The 14932-nt window shown below is 45.9% G+C and overlaps 1 pseudogene; it reads right to left on the reverse strand.

The window, feature by feature from the left end:
* Positions 1-14932, reverse strand: part of LOC139408015 (cilia- and flagella-associated protein 61-like) — a 29688-nt pseudogene that overhangs the window by 8663 nt on the left and 6093 nt on the right.

A 14932-nucleotide genomic window follows, 5' to 3' on the forward strand; every position in this document is an offset into this window, starting at 1 on the left:
AGCACACCCAACTACCTCATCCCCGTATGATTACTTACCCTCTTGCTATTTTGCACCCCAGTATCTCTACTTGCACATCATCATCTGCATATCTATCACTACAGTGGTAATGCTAAATTGTAATTATTTCGCCTCTATGGCCTATTTATTGCCTTTACCTCCCTACTATTCTACATTTACACACACTGCACATAGATTTTTTTATTGTGTTATTGACGGTACGTTTGTTTGTGTGTGATGTTGTTTTTGTCGCACTGCTTTGCTTTATCTTGGTTAAATAAAATAAAATAAAATAAAATAAATCAAAAAATAACATCTGCTAGCATTGCATAACTCCCACTGAATGAAACTTACTAGCGTTCCCCTGGGAATATGGCAACCCCATTCCTATTTTCAAGTCCTGGAGCTTGAGAAAGTAGAGAGAGCAGGGCTTGCATGTTCCTCCGATGAGGAATCTGCGCTGCTCCACAAAAAAACATTGCTGTGATGACAGTTCCCCCACATTTTGTTATGTCAAACTGGGCGCTACATCAGCCATTGCCGGAGTCCTCTGTGCCCACAAGGGAGCCGGGGTTCATGCAGGCTATACAATCTCACGGAAACACAACGCGTGTTGGAAGCTTGTCTATGTTTAATGCTCCTCTCGTACCCCGCGTCCCATGCTGTTCACGGAGTTCAAAGTGTAAATCAATCTCCCCAGTGTGGGAGTAATAAGTTGGGGGATTCGCTCCCTATGGGGGGGGGGGGGGGGGGGGGGGGGATTATTGGTATTCATTGCTGATTCCTGCCTGTAGCTCACTATTCCCTATGAGGTGTCTAGTGATACAGGTTATGGGCCCTGTAGGTGATTGGTGGTTGGTAGCGAAGTTGAGGGAACAAGCAGGGTTGGACATGACAATGCTATTATCCAACACACAGTCTCTGGGATTCATATGAACCTCGAAATCGCCTAGTGCTGGGAGCCAGCTGGTTACCGGAATGCATCTTACCACCTTAAACAAGTGAGGTTCATTGTGACAGTACTGCCAATCGGGGACATCACTGATCACCGAAGCCCTTGTACCCAGAGTGGGCCGGGCTTTAGGCTAACCTTGGCACACTTTTAACAACCTCGAAGTTCCACAGTGTTCACGGGTGTCAAAAGTGTTGTCTTCAACGTGTGAGTTTGATGGTTGTCAAGAGTGGTGGAAATGGAAGAAGAACCAATCTCTCACAGGCCACAAAGTGGTGTCCTGTCCACTCAGATGACATCGGGAGGCCCGCTGTCTGCTCCGTCCAGTGGCGCGCATGTGCAGTGTCACCCTTGATCATGTGAACAGTGATGCCAGGGTACAGGCTACAATTTATTGTGTGTCTCCCACGCTTCTGCAGCGTCATCACGTTGACTATTCTTGAGGCCTCAGTGCCCGTTTTGAGTTAGTAAATATTCTCCCGTCTCCAGAAACAGGCAACACGTGTGGTTCCTATGTCGAAGATCCAGGACGCTGGTACAGCCAGTGTTTCCTGGTTCCAAAAATGGACGGAACATTGGGTCCCATTCTAGACCTACAGTACCAGTCAAAAGTTTGGACAGACCCACTCATTCCAGGGTTTTTCCTTTCATTTACTATTTTCTACATTGTAGAACAATAGTGAAGACATCAAAATGATGAAATGACACATGGAATCATGTATGAACCAAAAATGTGTGAAACAAATCATTTGAGATTATTCAAAGTAGCAACCCTTTGCCTTGATGACAGCTTTGCACACTCTTGGCATTCTAGCAACCAGCTTCACCTGGAATGATTTTCCAACAGTCTTGAAGGAGTTCCCACATATGCTTTTGGCTGCTTTTCCTTCACTCTGCGTTCCAACTCATCCCAAACCATCTCAGTTGGGTTAAGGTGACCGGAAACATGACCGAATACAAACAGTGTAGCTTTTCCCTCCGCAAGGCAATCAAACAAGCTAAGCGTCAGTATAGAGACAAAGTAGAGTCGCAATTCAATGACTCAGATACAAGAGGTATGTGGCAGGGTCTACAGTCAATCAAGGACTATAAAAGAAAAACCAGCCCCATCGCGGACCAGGATGTCTTGCTCCCAGACAGACTAAACAACTTCTTTGCTTGCTTTGAGGACTTCTTCACTGCAGCCGACGTGAGCAAAACATTTAAATGTGTCAACCCTCGCAAGGCTGCAGGCCCAGACGGCATCCCCAACCGCGTCCTCAGAGCATGCGCAGACCAGCTGGCTTGTGTTTACGGACATTTTCAATCAATCCTTATCACAGTCTGCTGTCCCCACATGCTTCAAGAGGGCCACCATTGTTCATGTTGCCAAGAAAGCTAAGATAACTGAGCTAAATGACTACCGCCCCGTAGCACTCACTTCCATCATCATGAAGTGTTTTGAGAGACTAGTCAAGGACCATATCACCTCCACCCTACCTGACACCCTAGACCCACTCCAATTTGCTTACCGCCCCAATAGGCCCACAGATAACACAATCGCAATCACACTGCACGTTGCCCTAACCCATCTGGACAAGAGGAATACCTATGTGAGAATGCTGTTCATCGACTACAGCTCAGCATTTAACACCATAGTACCCTCCAAACCCGTCATCAAGCTCGAGACCCTGGGTCTCGACCCTGCCCTGTGCAACTGGGTCCTGGACTTCCTGACGGGACGCACCCAGGTGGTGAGGGTAGGTAACAACATCTCCACCCCGCTGATCCTCAACATCCCCCACAAGGGTGCGTTCTCAGCCCTCTCCTGTACTCCCTGTTCACCCACGACTGCGTGACCATTCACTCCTCCAACTCAATCATCAAGTTTGCAGACGACACTACAGTGGTAGGCTTGAATACCAACAACGACGAGACGGCCTACAGGGAGGAGGTGAGGGCCCTCGGAGTGTGGTGTCAGGAAAATAACCTCACACTCAACGTCAACAAAACAAAGGAGATGATCGTGGACTTCAGGAAACAGCAGAGGGAGCACACCCCTATCCACATCGACGGGACAGTAGTGGAGAGGGTGGAAAGTTTTAAGTTCCTCTGCGTACACATCACGGACAAACTGAAATGGTCCAACCACACAGACAGCGTGGTGAAGAAGGCGCAGGAGCGCCTCTTCAACCTCAGGAGGCTGAAGAAATTTGGCTTGTCACCAAAAACACTCACAAACTTTTACAGATGCACAATTGAGAGCATCCTGTCGGGCTGTATCACCGCCTGGTACAGTAACTGCTCCGCCCACAACCGCAAGGCTCTCCAGATTGTAGTGAGGTCTGCACAACGCATCACCGGGGGCAAACTACCTGCCCTCCAGGACACCTACACCACCCGATGTCACAGGAAGGCCAAAAAGATCATCAAGGACAACAACCACCCGAGCCACTGCCTATTCACCCCGCTATCATCCAGACAGCTTTTATCTCAAGGCCATCAGACTGTTAAACAGCCATCACTAACATTGAGTGGCTGCTGCCAGCATACTGACTCAACTCCAGCCACTTTAATAATGGAAAAAATTATATAATACATGTATCACTAGGCACTTTAAACAATGCCACTTCATATGTTTACATACCCTACATTACTCATCTCATACTGTATATACTGTACTACTTTATACCATCCACTGCATCTTGTCTATGCTGTTCGGACATCACTCATTCATATATTATTTTATGTACATATTCTTATTAATTCCTCTACACTTGTGTGTATAAGGTAATTGTTGTGAAATTGTTAGGTTAGATTACCCGTTGGATACTACTGCATTGTCGGAACTAGAAGCACAAGCATTTCTCTACACTCGCATTAACATCTGCTAACCATGTGTATGTGTCAAATAACATTTGATTTGATTTGAGGTCAGGTGATTGTGTAGGCCAGGTCATCTGAAGCAGCACTCCATCACTCTCATTGGTCAAATAGCCCTTACACAGCCTGGAGGTGTGTTGGGTCATTGTCCTGTTGAAAAACAAAGGATAGTCCCACTAAGCGCAAACCAGATGGGATTGTGTATCGCTGCGGAGTACTGTGGTAGCCATTCTGGTTAAGTGTGCCTTGCAATCTCAATAAATCACAGAGAGTGTCACCAGCAAAGCACCCCCACACCATCACACCTCCTCCATGCTTCACGGTGGATCCACACATGCGGAGATCATGTGCTCACCTATTCTGCATATCACAAAGACATTAATCAAATTTAGACTCCTCGGACCAAAGGACAGATTTCCAGTGGTCTAATGGCCTGATTCACGCAGTCTCCTCTGAACAGTTGATGTTGAGATGTGTCTGTTACTTAGCATTTATTTGGGCTGCAATTTCTGAGGCTGGTAACTCTAATGAACTTATCCTCTGCAGCAGAGGTAACTCTGGGTCTTCCTTTCCTGTAGCAGTCCTCATGAGAGCCTGTTTCATCATAGCGCTTGATCTTTTTTGCGACTGCACATCAAGAAACATTTTCAAAGATCTTGAAATGTTCTGCATTGACTGACCTTCATGACTTAAAGTAATGATGTATTGTCGTTTCTCTTTGCTTATTTGAGCTGTTCTTGCCATAATATTGGCTTGGTATTTTACCAAATAGGGCTATCTTACCTCTACCTTGTCACAACACAACTGATTGGCTCAAACGCATTAAGAAGGAAAGAAATTCCACAAATTCACTTTTAACAACCTGTTAATTGAAATGCATTACAGGTGACTACTGCATGAAGCTGGTTGAGAGAATGCCAATAGTGTGCAAAGCTGCCATCAAGGCAAAGGGTGGCTACTTTGAAGAATCTCAAATATAAAATATATTTTGATTTGTTTAACACTTTTTTTGGTTTCTACATAATTCCATATGTGTTCATAGTTTTTATGTCTTCACTATTATTCTACAATGTAGAAAATAGTACAAATAAAGAAAAACCCTGGAATGTGTAGGTGTGTCCAAACTTTTGACTGGTACTGTACATGTCCTCAGCAAGCAGCTGAGAGTGACTAGTGACGGCGGGGGTTGAGGCGGCAAGCAGCGTTACACACATCCATGCTACTGTCCTGTATTCAGTCTCTAGGCTTCATAGAGAAAGAGCTGTCTGGCACAGTCTCACTGCATTCCGTTGACTCGCTCATGTATCATGCTTTTCTATCCCAATGGAGGGTGTCCGGGTTTCGGCTCTGCTTAGCTACATTTCGACTGGGTCACTCAGTGCGTTTCTCCAGTGCCTACACCTGCTGGGGATGATGGCTTCTGTAATGGAAGTCGCTCCCATGGGGCTATTGTTGATGCGGCCCTTCCAGCTCTGAGTGCTAGCCACTCACTTGGACTCATCTCACAGCCCAAGTCGGTCACTTCGGGTGACCCAGTGGTTGGGACCCTATTGTTAGGGGGCTTCCATGGGCTTAGTTGTTTGGTGCAAAGTGATCACGACAGATGCCCCCCCCCCCCCCCCCCCCCCCCCCCCCCCCCGAGGGCGCTGTACAAAGGCAACTCGAATCGAGGGTATGGAAACTGGTGCGGAGTGCACTGCATATCAGTTACGCGGATCTCCTAACGCCGTATCTGGTGCCCAGGTGTGCTTGTGCTGGTCAGAACCGGCAATATGTCAGTGGTGGCGTGTATCAACAGACGGGGAGAGATGCTGTCTCTCTCCCTCCGAACCTTGGCTCGCTCCCTATTGATGGGGAGCAGTGCGCATATACTCTCGCTTTGGGTGACACTTGTCGCATCGCAAGAAAACGTGCAGTGCCGTCCTTTAGGCGTTTCTGCCAGTGTTTCTGATTTAACTTAAAAAAAAAAAAATGTAGCTATTGTTGTAGCTCCCCGTTGGCCCAGGCAGCCTTGGTTCGTGGAGATCGTTCACCTTTTACGTGGGGACCTGTGGCAACTACCAACAGGGACCTGTTGTCCCAGGCGCACCTGTTGTCCCAGGCTGGAGATTTGGCTCTTATGGGCCTGGCCCCTGAGAAGGCCAATCTGAAGACTAGAGGTTTACCTCTGAATGTTATTACTACCATTCAGTCTGCAAGGGCGCCCTCCATGAGAGGACTCTATGGGTATAAGTGGCAAGCGCTTGAGCTCTGGTGCCAAGAGAAAGGACTTGTTCCTTTTCAGTGTGCGGTGAGGGACATCCGTATATCCCTACAGGAGCTTTTGGAGCAGGGACAGGCATTCTGAACATTAAAAGTGTACATGGCCACTATCTCAGCGGGTCATGTGGGAATGGCCTCACAGTGTCTTGCGCATTGTTTAAAGGGTTGACTATAGGAGAATATTTGTGCTGCAGCAAGTTGGGCATCACTACACACTTCTGTCGTTTGTATTTGTATTTATTATGGATCCCCATTAGCTGCTGCCAAAGCAACAGCTACTCTTCCTGTGGTCCAGTAAAATTAAGGCAGTTCATACAATTTTAAAACATTACAATACATTCACAGATTTCACAACACACTGTGTGCCCTCAGCCCCCTACTCCACCACTACCACATATCTACATTACTAAATCCATGTATGTATGTTATCATGTGTGTGTGTACATGCATGTGTCTGTGCCAATGTTTGTGTTGCTTCACAGTCCCCTCTGTTCCATAAGGTGTTTTTTTATCAGTTTTTTTTTAAAATCTAATTTTACTGCGTGCATCAGTTACTTAATGTGGAATAGAGTTCCATGTAGTCATGGCTTTATGTAGTACTGTGTGCCTCCCATAGTCTGTTATGAACTTGAGGACTGTGAAGAGACCTCTTGTGGGATATGCATGGGTGTTCGAGCTGTGTGCCAGTAGTTTAGACAGACAGCTCGGTGCATTCAACAAGTCAATACGTCTCATAAATAAAAGTGATGAAGTCAATCTCTATTCCACTTTCAGCCAGGAGAGATTGACATGCATATCATTAATATTAGCTCTCTGTGTACATCCAAGGGCCAGCCGTGCTGCCCTGTTCTGAGCCAATTGCAATTTTCCTAAGTCCTTTTTTGTGGCACCTGACCACAGGACTGAACAGTAGTCAAGGTGCGACAAAACTAGGGCCTGTAGGACCTGCCTTGTTGATAGACAGACTTCTCCCCATCTTAGCTACTACTGCATCAATATGTTTTGACCATGATAGTTTACAATCTAGTGTTACTCCAAGCAGTTTAGTCATCTCAACGTGCTCAATTTACACATTTATTTATTACAATATTTAGTTGAGGTTTAGGGTTTAGTGAGTGTTTTTTGTTCCAAATGCAATGCTTTTAGTTTTAGAAATATTTAGGGCTAACTTATTCCTTGCCACCCACTCTGAAACTAACTGCAGCTATTTGCTGAGTGTTGCAGTCATTTCAGTCGCTGTAGTAGCCGACGTGTATAGTGTTGAGTCACCCGCATGCATTGGATGTCAATGCTCCCTGTGTAGCCCACAGTGTGCTTATGGCTGGGACAGGGGAAAGTCACTAGGCAACATTCGTGTGCGCAATACCCAGACCCCCGCATCTGGCCGGGACAGGTCTGGGGGGGTCTGACATCGGCCATTTAATTTAGTATCCATTGGGGTCGGGTTGGGGCGTGATTATATTTCCCCAAAATATGTTTTACCCAAGTTGACTGACTGAAAGGGAACGTAACGTTACGACTATAACTACTGTTTCCTGAAGGAGGGAAACGAGCTACAACATATCTTCGGCCCAGCACTGCCCGTTCCTGAGCTCGGTGAAGAGCGGTATTTAATTGAAGGAAGGAATGAATCCGAGCCTCACGCTTATCACCTGTGGAAGGCGGGGCTTCCAGCGAGGCGCATTTTTCATTGGCCTTGACAGGCGTGATTGTAGATCCTTCAGCCGAAGTTGCGAGAGTGCGACTCCCCCATAGTATGTTGTACATTGTTTCCTTTCTTCAGGGAACAGTAGTTACAGTCATAACATTACTTTTTCTGGTGAACAGAGAATAATCGGAGCTCATTTCAATCCAACTTTCCGTGTTAATTTGAGCCAGAAGGTGGGTTTAACTCCCAGCACTGAGGCATTAAGGCCTGTGATTGGGCTCTGGACACGACCAAATCACCAGCTCCTGGCTTTCTGTCTGTCTGTTATCAGACGCTGACAGATGACCGCTGTGACCCCGGCGCCCCACTCCTCCCCCCCCCCAACTCTGACCCTGTCGCACTGATTAATGGAGGAGGGGGGTGGGCTGCATGGAGGGGGATGGAAAGCTGGAGGCCAGCCGTTTGGGTTGGCCTGATAAGGGGGCCCAGCAGGGCCCAAGCTGATCCATCACTCACCCAGGCCCACTGCTAGCAGAGCAGAGCCATTATTTTAGTGGACACTAACTGCCTCATTAGTCAAGTCATTAGTGACAGCAAACACAGATCGCTGCAGAAGATCCCTGACAGGAGAACAGTGGAGTGGCTAATTAAAGGGCCAGCGCTCGGCCCTCCTGAATGCCAGCCCCAGGCAGCTGTGTGCCCATCGCTCCGCCGCTCCTGCCTGCCAACCCCCTCCCTGCGTTATGCACACGCCCTCCCTCCACGCTGCTTTCACATCCACACACAATGACCCGGTTGCCTGGCAGTTATCGGCTCATGGTGAATGAGCAGGCCTAAACGTCAAATTGTTTGGAGGAACAGTTAATCTCAAAGATGGGATGAGTGCAAACATAACAGCGCCTCCACTTTCTAACCGATCAAAGGTCTGGTGACATTTCCAGAGATTGGATTCCTGGAATAAAAGACAAATGCTGGAGAACTCTTTCTGCAAGTGAATGCTGTTGACATACACTTTAGACAAGTGTTTTTACTCGTGGTCATGGAGGGTTGTCTTGTGTGTGTGTGTGTGTGTGTGTGTGTGTGTGTGTGTGTGTGTGTGTGTGTGTGTGTGTGTGTGTGTGTGTGTGTGTGTGTGTGTGTGTGTGTTCAGGCTTTCATCCAAGCCTAAAACTATAAAGCCTCATTTATCCAATCGACAAAGCATCAAGACTTTGAGAAGCAAGAATCTGCACACACTGCACGCGCAGATAGATTAAGAAGAGTAAAAATAAAAAAAATAAAAGCTTATTTATGACAATGCAAAAAAGACGGTAATAACAAAAGGTGTTGAATTGGCGTTTATTTGAAGGTAATCATGAATTCAGAGTAATACCAATAGTAAGCTGGTTGTGCACATTGCCTTGGTGGGAAAGGGGATGATAGTGTGTTCACACATGTTGCTCTGGGTGGGTATACCTATTATCCTCTCCACTCATATTTCTACTAATCACTGCTGATAAAGCAGCACAAGCTGCTGCTCTAATACCGACCAGTCACTCCCCACTAATTACAATCATCTGGATGTCATTGAGCTTCCTCTAAAACACACTTTTTTAAAAAATGCATTATTTATTATTTATCGATTTTCAGATATGAGAAAAGAAAAGAAAAACCGTACAACAACCCCAACCACCCACATTTTCCCTCCCAACCACCCACATTTTCCCTCCCAACCACCCACATTTTCCCTCCCAACCACCCACATTTTCCCTCCCAACCACCCACATTTTCCCTCCCAACCACCCACATTTTCCCTCCCAACCACCCACATTTTCCCTCCCAACCACCCACATTTTCCCTCCCATCCACCCACATTTTCCCTCCCATCCACCCACCCATCCCTCCACCAAGGTGTCATACAAATATATCACAGAAAATGTAATAAGACAAAACAATGGAAAAAAATGATATAAAATACAAAAATCGGTATTGTAATCATAGTTGAAATTTATCAGCACAATATATGGCCACTAGATCAGACATGGCCGCTTACTAAAATATACAAGTTACACTATGTAAAAGACAGGCTTTCCACATAATGTATGAATGGGGACCCATGCACAGTGTACCTAACCTTCTCCAGAGGCAGGGATGACATCACCTCCTTAACCCACTGCATAAAGGAGGGAGGCTTTGCCCTGATCAAGGGGAAGTACTCCAAAAATAGCAGTGAATGGGTTGGGGCTAATAGTTTTGTTACACGTGTGAGAATGGCAAAAAAAAAAATGGGGTCCCAGAAGCCACTCAAAAACTGCCACGACCAAAACATTTGTCCCACAGTCGCTGGACTCTGGTGGCATCTCAAACACTTGAGGTCAACATTTGGATATATGTTTGCCAGCCTGTCATTTGAGAATGGAGACGGTGCAAAACGTTGAACTGAATGAGCCTTGTGCCTTGTGCAAAATGATGAGGTGTGAATACGCAGAATACTATGTTTGCCATATGTCATCGGGTAGCTCGGCACCCATGTCTTGCTCCCATGCAGATTTTGCATTTGCCCAGGAAGGCAGATTAATGTTCTGTATTAAATCCTATAATCTGGCGGTTGTGCCCTTCAGAGATGGGTTCAAATCTAAGCACCTCTCAACTGGACCAAAACACACACGAACGCTTGTATACAATTTCTCAATACTTCAAAAAAGGTGAAGCCAGTGTCTGATGACCCCACTACCACAATGATGGTGACTTTTGGTTCCATGGTTAGTTTTCAGTTGATGTGGTTGAGTGCATATGTTGCCTGAGGCGACGTGGCAGAGAGTGTCCGTAAAAGTCAAATATTCATTTGTTTGATTACCTCAAAAAATGTCTCTCCTAAAATGTTAATATTTCAGTCACTCTAGTATTTTTAACCAATATACAGTACCAGTCAAAAGTTGGGACACACCTACTCCTTCAAGGGTTTTTCTTTATTTGTACTGTTTTCTAGAATACAGAAGATACAGAATACAGAAGATAGTCCTATTTGGTAAAAGACCAAGTCCATATTATAGCAAGAACAACTCAAATAAGCAAAGACAAACAACAGTCCATCATTACTTTAAGACATGAAGGTCAGTCAATCTGAAAAATGTCAAGAACTTTGAACGTTTCTTCAGGTTTAGTCGAAAAAACCATCAAGCGCTATGATGAAACTGGCTCTCACGAGGACCGACCACAGGAAAGGAAGACCCAGTTACCACTGCTGCAGAGGACAAGTTCATTAGAGTTAACTGCACCTCAGATTGCAGACCAAATAAATGCTTCACAAAGTTCAAGTAACAGACCCATCTCAACATCAACTGTTCAGATGAGACTACGTGAATCAGGCCTTAATGGTCGAATTGCTCCAAAGAAACCACTACTAAAGGACACCAATAATAAGAAGAGACTTGCTTGGGCCAAGAAACACGAGCAATGGACATTAGACCAGTGGAAATCTGTCCCTTAGTCTGATTAGTCTAAATTTGAGGTTTTTGGTTCCAACCGCTTGGAACCAAATAAGGTGAACGGATGATAAGGTGAACACAGATAAGGTGAACGGATGATTTCTGCATGTGCGGTCCCACCGTGAAGCATGGAGGAGGAGGTGTGACGGTGTGGGGGTGCTTTGCTGATGACACTGTCTGTGATTTATTTAGAATTCAAGGCACACTTAACCAGCATGGCTACCACAGCATTCTGCAGCGATTTGAGCACTAAACTACCTAAAAGAGAGTACCAGCTTTCAGCTCAAACATTATATTATTATTTTAGCAGTGTTCATACCAAACAATATGGACATTTCTTAGTATTAGATGGCGCCACTGGAAGCACTGAGTGAAACTTAAGTGCCAGCGCTCCTACTTAAATACTAACACATTTATTATCCTGGGTGGCGCAGTGGTTAAGGGCGCTGTACTGCAGCGCCAGCTGTGCCATCAGAGTCCCTGGGTTCGCGCCCAGGCTCTGTCGTAACCGGCCGCGACCGGGAGGTCCGTGGGGCGACGCACAATTGGCCTAGCGTCGTCCGGGTTAGGGAGGGCTTGGTCGGTAGGGATGTCCTTGTCTCATCGCGCACCAGCGACTCCTGTGGCGGGCCGGGCGCAGTGCGCGCTAGCCAAGGTTGCCAGGTGCACGGTGTATCCTCCGACACATTGGTGCGGCTGGCTTCCGGGTTGGATGTGCGCTGTGTTAAAGAAGCAGCGGCTGGTTGGGTTGTGTATTGGAGGACGCATGACTTTCAACCTTCGTCTCTCCCGAGCCCGTACGGGAGTTGTAGCGATGAGACAAGATAGTAGCTACTACAACAATTGGATACCACAAAATTGGGGAGAAAAAGGGGTAAAATTCAACAACAAAAAATAAAAAATAAAAATAAAATAAATGTCCAAATGTCAGAGCATTCACCACAAGGTACGGAGTGAGAATGGTTGCAGAAAACGTGTTATCCACAGAAGTGTCCATTTCTCCAAATTCTTCCATGGATCACTACTAACCACACAGTAATCTTAGAGCGCTAACTGGTCTTTGAGCATTCAGAATGAGCTAGATTGGTTTCCCTGCACACCTTGTTGGATGGAAAATGGCAGCACACCACAAAGGAAGTGGGAACAGGGGTGGAATGAACCTTTGAGTAATATTGATGTTACTTCCGTTCTTTAAAAGAACACGTCAACAAAACGTAAATGCAAACTCTTCATGAAGCAAATGTTATCAAACCTATGTAATTAAAGTGCAAGGAGCATTGTCACTTCAGCTATTGACATCGTTATTTAGCGTTGGTCAAGAACACTCTCAAAAAGAATCACCTAAAATACTCCAGACAGTCAAACAACACAGGGCAGGTCTGATTTGTGATTTGTCATGTGCAGGTAGGTATAGCGTGGGGTAGGTGCAGCTGTCCCTATTTCCTATCCCTGTGTAGATGCTGCCTAACCTTTTCTCTAACATAATGGCCGGGTGCTGTGACCATGGCACTGTGTAATATGATCCCGTATTGATAGAGAGGGAACAGGTGCTTTAAATCTGATTAATACATCTGTGCTAGACACCAGGCTTACATCACAAAGCGGAGCCTGCGTCCTAAATGGCACCTGATTCCCATAGTGCACTACTTTTGACCAGGGCCCACAGAGCTCTGGTCAAAAGTATGGGGAATAGGGTGGTATTTGCGATGCACCCAGACAGACAAAGCTGCGAGGCAGCGCTCTGCTCTCCTCTTATCTACATGGCAGCCTGGATATGATGGTTGCCGTGTTACTAAATGGGGCTTTTAAATTGGATGGGCTGGAACGGGCGAATGCAGGTGTGTCTGCAAATGCACTGAGGCCGAGGGGAGTGATGCGTGATAGACGTGACACATATAGGAACAATTAGTCTCCGATTGAAATCTATGATCTCAGGTTAAAAAAGCACAGCGGCATGTTGCATAACTGTGCTGCTCCCATCGTATGGTTCAGAACATGCTGTGGACTAAAGCTCCATTGATATGATATTTTACAAAAGGTTGAGAATATAGACTGGTGTGAGAGCAGAACGTGCTGTGATTAGCAAAAAGTCAAACGGTGAAAGTGTTACCGTATAAAGTTGTGACTTAGAACAACATTGCATTTGCAGCATAATCCAACACAAGTGTTTCAATATGCGGATAAGGACAGGTCCAGGGTTTTGTTAGTCTGAAATGGCTTCCTTCCCTTGTCTCCTTTTGTTTTCTCCATGACCTACCTTTTATAGGTGAACAGACTGGTTAGGTTTACTTTAGACTATTTTGCTTCCACCTGTTCTGTCCAGCCAGATCAATGACCATGGAGGAAAAAGGACACAAGGAGAGGAAGATAGTTACAACTATTGAGATATAGCCCAGGTGCGGCAGACACTGGTTTATGACAGTGTGATAAGTGGACTATGCTGCTTTACCTTGTTAAAACAGCAGAGGCAAACACTCCCAACCGTCTGTCACAGCAACCATCTGCTGCCCTCATCTATATAAATATAAAGCCCTTTAAAAAAGAACCTGCGAAGGCTGGGTTGGAAAGACTATTAAAGAAAAGCTGTGCATATACAATACCACTGAAAAAGCTTGACAACTCATTATATGCAATGTTCAAAACTGCAATGCTGTTTGTACATGGCACGCCTTACTCTTGATTGAATAATTATCAGTCACATAAAATCATATTATCCTTCACAATATTTTACTGTTTGACACAAATATCAGTTATAAACACTCCATGCTAAGTGGGGGAATCCATCAATTTTAAAGCAGCGCCCTCTTGTGGGCATGTCAATTACTCACACTAAAGATGCTTCCTGTCTTTCTCCCTACTCTAGCTCTGTCTCATATCATCTCTCTCACGCTCATTCTGTTAACCTGGAGACAGTGGGTATTTCCCATTTGCATTCCCTGGCATGTTAAAACATGTTCACCAGCTGCTGCTGTGCCCACCTGGTCCTTGGTGATCTGCTTGGATGGTGTGTTGATGCCCAGCTCGTCCAGAGGGTAAACAATCTGGCGTCGTGGGCGCACCTGGGACCATGCAGTTCAGGACAGAGGTCAGGTAATGGGCACAGGAGTTCTGAGGGGAGAAGAAAAGGGGCAAAGGTCAGGTGAGGTGATACCTATGAGCTATACTATTGATGGAGGCAAGGGCGGGTGGTGACTAACAGGTGCCAAGTCTAAGGTGATATAGGATGCATTCCAAAGGCCACCCTTTTCCCTATATAGTGCACTACCTTTCACCAGGACCCATAAAAGGTCTGTAAAGGGATACGGTGCCATTTGGGAAGCAGACATAATTAGTTCAGATGAACACGTTGGTTTACACGATTTACACGCCCTTCAACGTGCTCTTGAATAGAAAGAAACCCCTTCATGGCAGGCCAACCCAATGCTCCACCATCCACTGCCCAAATGATGATTCCTTCTCCCATTAGCTTTTCCATAATTCCATAATTCTATTTACACCTCATCATCTCCCAATCTGGTGCATGTTTGTAGAAGGTAATTAGCAAGAGGAGGAGGCCTCTACACACTGAGGAAATGTCTTCTCACAGTCCAGAGAGCTGGAGCTGGCAGTCTTATATCAGCACCTGCTGCCTTAACCCCGGAGAGAGCTGCTGGTGGCTGGGCAGGCGCTATCTGGTACTGAACGCACGCACACACTCTGGAATGAGCACATTGAGGAGTCACTCAATGTGAGCTTTACGGT

The sequence above is a fragment of the Oncorhynchus clarkii genome, chromosome 4 (assembly GCF_045791955.1).
Source record: "Oncorhynchus clarkii lewisi isolate Uvic-CL-2024 chromosome 4, UVic_Ocla_1.0, whole genome shotgun sequence".
NCBI classification, from domain to species: Eukaryota; Metazoa; Chordata; class Actinopteri; order Salmoniformes; family Salmonidae; genus Oncorhynchus; species Oncorhynchus clarkii.